Genomic DNA, 6,000 nt, shown 5'->3' on the forward strand with positions numbered 1-6,000 from the left:
GCAGTGGAGGAATTTGCAGAGGAGCTATGTGTGGAAATTACAATGGGATTGAGGTTATGGGCAATATTGCAGAGGATGGTGTGGGAATGGTGGAAGCCATTACCCGAAATTATGCAGCTCAACAACCAACATCTGCGACTTGTTCTGGTGCACTCATTCGGCTCTCCCACCTTCGGAGAGAAAATGCAATGAATCAGGGGCAGAGTAACAGTGACATTCTTTGTCTCCATTGTTATGTGGGCGATGGCTCGACCTCGGCAAGTGCAGGTGTTAAATGGCACCTGCGAGGTGCCATGAATCCCATTCAGGGTGGCATGGGAAAGGTTGTAGGGGGCCATGTGGCCTCCCTATCCGTCGCCACTCCGTCTAATCATATTTATTCCTTGGATTACCACCCACATCCGGGTGCGTTTCTTCTTCATTTTCTCTTTCATTTTGCACCAAATCATTGTAATCTTGCAATTGAGGAGTGGTGGCTATAGTCTTAAGTGTACCTACATGAAGAGTCTTACCACTATCAACTTCGATATTAGCTAGGAAGTCTGTTACTTTGTTGCTAGCCCCGACGAATGTGCTTAACCGTGACTGCTCTATGAGATAGAAGCCATTGTTCAATCTTCTCCAATCGCTCCACCAATCTCCAGCTGCTGCCAACTCTGTGAGATGGAGTTCCCTATAATATCTTATTAAGCATGTTGATAAGAATCTGTGAATCCCCTTCAATTATAAGAGGGAAGTACCCATGGAGCTGAGCAAGGAGGAGCCCTTGCCATAACCCTTCTAGTTCAGCCGAGTTGTTTGTATCCCAACCAATTGAACCCAAAAAAGTTAGGAGAACACTGCCTTTGTGATCCCTAAAGATTCCTCCATATCCTGCTTTGCCTGGATTAACTTTAGATGCTCCGTCAAAGTTGAGTTGTATCATATGTGGTGGAGGGGGAGTCCATCTGTCAGGTGTCGTTCCTGGTGGAGAAATTTTTCCTTGGTGTGCCTGCTTTTGGTTCCATTGGAGATTCCGGTTGACCCATATATTTTGTTCCTGTGGGATGGAGGGGAAATCATCGTCATGCCATGTTTGGAGCAACAAGGTTTCTCGAAGGTTTTGACATATAGTATTCCATAGAACTTCTATAGGAGAGGATTGGTCCTTGAAGATTCGACTATTTCTTTCTTTCCAGACAGTCCATATGAGGAAACCTGGTATAAGTTTCCATAAAGCATTTAGCAGTTTGCTTTTGTATGGACAGGTTGCCCAAGAGCGGATGGTATTGGTGGTATCCTCCTTACTTTGTCCGTCTCTTTGACATCTAAAACTAACTTTTTCCCAAAGTCGGGTTGCCAACAGACAGGAGTTGATGAAATGTTCAGTAGTTTCTTCCACCTATTTGCAGTTTGGGCACATAGAGGGTCCATGAAAGCTCCTTTTCTGTAGGTTGTCCCAAGTAAGGATTTTGTTTTGACAAAGCAGGCATAGGAAGGTGGATATTTTTGGCCAAATTGGGGAATCCCATACTTTGTTCCAGAGATGATCCTTGACTATGTTGTTCCTTAGAATTATATGGTAAGCTTCTTGTGACGTAAAGATTCCTCTCGTCTCATAACCCCATCTAAAGAGATCTTTCTTGTCTGAGTAGCGGATTTTCCTGTTTGAGAGCTCTATTTCCAGGTTATCTTTGATGGACTGCGTACCTTGCGTGAGACTATTGTTCATGTTTATCTAATGCCTATAGCCTTGGGTGTGAGTGGGTTTCCAAAGGTGATTTACCTTGATCATTGGTTGCTCTACCCAGTCTTGTAGCTGGAGGGGTGTGATTAGGTCCTTCAGTTTTGGTCGTTGCTGCCAAGAATCCTCCCAAAACCTTGCATTCTCACCATTCCTGATTTCCCAGAAGCTGTGTTGTTGAATTAGATCTTTATGCTGTTTAGCTGCATTCCATATCAGGGAACCTGGGCCTACTTCTTTGAGCCGAATTAAGTCATCTACTGGTCTATTATTGGCATATTTTGCTGTCCATAGGATAGCCCAAGGAGTATGCGGATCAGAGATCCATTTCCACCAGATGCGTGCTCCCATTACTACATTACTGTGTTGAGGATCACGTAACCTAATACCTCTGGAGTTTTTCGGTAGACAAACTGTGTCCCATTTTACCAGTGCCCATTGTTTGATGTTGTTCTTAAGACTTTTGAGTTTCTGCTGGAGCTGATACATTTTTGTGCCTTCCAGTGGTTTGAAAATTTTCCAAACCATTGTAATCAGGTTGTGAAAGTATGGATGAGTTAACTAGAATGCTTCGAAGCGAAAGGGCCTGCGTGTATTATTTCCCGATATTTTCCATTGAAGCATGATAGGCTAGTGATCTGAGTCCAAAAGTGGTAAGATTGAAGCCGAGAAGTCCCCTCCAAGATGGATTGCATTGTCGGAAAGCAAGAATCGATCCAATCGAGAGGCGATTTGATGAGCACCTATTCGTTTGTTTTTCCATGTGAATACTCCATTGTTGTACAACATATCTATGAGTTAGTTGTCTTGGATGAAGTTTTTGAAGTGAGTGCTTTCATTGTCTAGCTTGACCCTACCCCCTCTTTTTTCCTCTAATTTTGTTATCATATTGAAATCTCCTCCTATTATCCAAAGTGGATGAGATCTTTCATAGTTGATCTGAGCTAAAGTTTTCAGAATGTCTAACTTGTGTATTGAATCTTGGGGGAAGTAGACATGGGTTATGTGTCCATGAAAATTTGTCCCTATTGTTAGCACCTAAATCTGCCCTAGGCTGAAGGAAGGCAAAATTCAGGGTAACCAAAAACCACGCTCAGTCTGGTAGCTAGCCCTACCAGAACAGGAGAGGGCTCTCTCCGAGTCACGCTCAGTAAATAGATAAGCAAAAACGGTCTGAGATGACTTACAACGAAATATTGATCTTAGGCTAGTAAGTGAATATGGATACAAGAAACAATTTTTATGAATGACCGAGCTTCTGGGATGGTATGGGACCAACGGTTAGCAAAGAACAGAGAATTTAATACAAAGGCACAGATTACTTCGTGAGGCAAGACAGGCAGAAAGTGTAGCAATTTAGTTCGAAATAACGCGGAATGGAGGGATTGCTTAGGAGAGTGAAAAGGGCATAAGAACATGAATCCTTTTCATAAGAAGAAGAACACTGAACATGAAATTTTCCCACAGGCAGAGCAATAAAATTGAATTCTACCTTATCTAACTCAGAAAATCTCACTGGAAATGAACATGAATTGAACTATGAAACATAACGAAATACATATGAAACATAAGAGACACATTTTCTACACTCACAACCACATGAATCTCATGAAACAGAGCCACTGCCTTTCATTAATTCTCTCTCAAAAATATACAGTGAAGAAACAGAGTTTCTTTCCCACAGTCTCCCAGAAGTTACAAGCCAACCAACCCTTTGCAAATAGCTTGCATACAATATATAGAATGTGCTATGAAGAGATAGAACGCCCAAGGGTTGGGGAGTTACTCGAATCATTACAAAATGGAGGTGAAGAGCCAACCATCAGCTACAGGTGCAGCGCTACAAACATGACAAATGGCTTGGGTGACTGTTTGCCTTCCTTCGCCACTTGGATAGAAGCCAATTTGGAGAGAAAATATTAATGCCACTTTAGGTGCCAAAAAACTGAAATGTAGATGAGCGGGCCCACTTGGAGAAGTCGTGAATCGAAATTTCGCGAAACATAGGTAAAATTGGGCTTTTTTCCTATATGCGCCGCGCCCTTTTCTGTGTGTGCCGCGCCACTTTGGAGACTGTTTTGAGGCACTTATAGGAGTAAAAAATGTGGCCAAGTGTGCTTGTTGGAAATCCTGTCCTGTCTACTTTCCAACCCAAGTGGAATTTCTGAATTTGGTGCTCATTTGCCCTTCCAAATCTTCATTCTCCCAAGACTGCTTCCTGTGTGTCAAAATAGGGGCAGAGAGGTCATGTTTTGGGTGTTTTTGACCTCCTGGAGACTCAGATCTTGCCAAAATTTCTTGTCCAAGCACCAGTAGTCGTGATTTTTCATGATGAATCCAAAAATGCAAACCATTCTTCATTTGGAGCTCCCAATTTTTAGCACCGCGCCACTGGAGAAAAAACCTGTGTTTTGCCCAAAAATTTATCATGTGACCAAAATTTCCCCAAATTTCTTGAAATTTGGGCTGGAGGTCCTCTATGAAGTGCTATGATGTGGCAAGGAAGCTTCAGCGAAGATTCGAAGCCGATCTTGCTCTTTGCCTCTTTTGCCTCGTTTGTTGCTTTGCTCAATTTTGCCTTCAAGCTCTTTATCCAGGCCTTTGCACTCATGTTTCGTGCCCTATAATGGAAAGCCATGTGTCTCAGTAAGGCATGGTCCTTATCGGCCTTGTCTAGCAGCCTCTCCAAGTGCATGTTCACTCTCTCGAGATTGGCCTCCCGATCCTCTTTGATTTCTTGCTCCAATGACGTGAGCTCGACTCTTCTCCTTTGTGCAGCTTGGCGATGCTCACGAATGTTTTGTAGCTCCATAATTGCCTGCTGATCCTCTAGCTGTTTGTTTATCTGCTCCAGATACTTCATGTTCCACTTGGCCCTCTCCAAGTCAAGGGATAAGGCCTCAATCTCTAATTTCTGCTCCTGGATGATCTCTCTAAGCTCTGCATTTGTTGGTTTTGTATCTGTCTCATCATCATGAAGGAGAACGAATTCGGTCTCTCGTTCACCTGATGGCCCTTCATCCTGCATTGGCTCCTTACCTCTGCCCTGTTCCTGTGTCGTCGATGCCGGAAGTGAGGCCCCTTCCATCTCGGGTGGAGATAACACTCGCTTTGTCGCTACAAACAAATGTCTACTGCCTCTCTGATAGGTGATGAATACTGGCATAGTAGCGGCCTCATGGCGCTCATACTGGTGAGAAGGACCACCTGTCTCATGCTCTACCTCTGATACTACCTGTGGAGTGTTGAAGAAGTCACGGGAGATGAAGTCCTCCCAAGTAATGCCCTGCAATCCCAACTGATGATCCACCAAAATCCGGATAAGAGCAAAGTGATAAACATTGTTAAGCTACTGCTGAGGGGTCTTATGCTGCATGAAATTGTTCATCCTCTCTATGTTCCCGTAAATGAAAAATGGGAGGTTCATCATCCACACCCTGGTAAAGTGCATGAGCACCCTGATGTGATAGGCATATAGGCGAGAGAACCTCCCCTCACAACTGAAGTACTTCATGGTCAATTTCATGAGCAGAGCATACTCATCTTTCAAATATCTAAATGGGAAGACTCTTGTGAGATGCCTCAAACAACTGGCCTTAATGTAAGGCTCATAATGATGCCTATCCACCTTCTTCTTCTTATGCCACTGTTCTCTAACATTTGGTATGCCTGTTGCCACTGAGATAGTTTCGAGTGTTAATGTGAAGGTGACCCCGGCCAAGATAGACTGACCTCCATGTAGGTGAAGCACCAAAAGACGGGCCAACTCATGATGAACTCTAACATTTGACACCCTTTGACAAAATTCAAAACATGCTAGGTGCTGGAAACATGACATAGCAAGAGGGCATGCCTACAATTCAGTGAGGGTGTTTGGCTCATCCCTAACATGTTTGCCACTCCTGTGATGTCTCCTGGGAGCCTGTTCTCCTGAAGCTGTATCAATGTGAGTTTCCACCTCATACTCTGATGAACCCTTAGAAGCCATGACTACTGTTTATATACTGTACTTAGGCTGCCCTTTGATGATGGTGAAGCTGGGTGTTTTTTGTGATATCTACCACCAAGGGGAACAATGAAACAAAGGGAGTATTAGGAAGGGAGTACTGTGATGGGAATAGGGGTTATGGGGGGATGTTTGTTTAGGGATATGTAGGGGTTTTGACAAGGTAGGGTTTAGGGTTTTTGTAAGGTAGGTTTGGGGTTTTTATAAGGTAGGGTTTGGGGTTCGTATTGACCAATAGGAGGAGGGGGAAGGGAATAGGGTTTGGTAGTGT

This window comes from Pinus tabuliformis, chromosome 5_2, assembly GCF_031772625.1.
Source record: "Pinus tabuliformis cultivar Carrire ecotype Pingquan chromosome 5_2, CPIR1, whole genome shotgun sequence".
NCBI lineage: Eukaryota > Viridiplantae > Streptophyta > Pinopsida > Pinales > Pinaceae > Pinus > Pinus tabuliformis.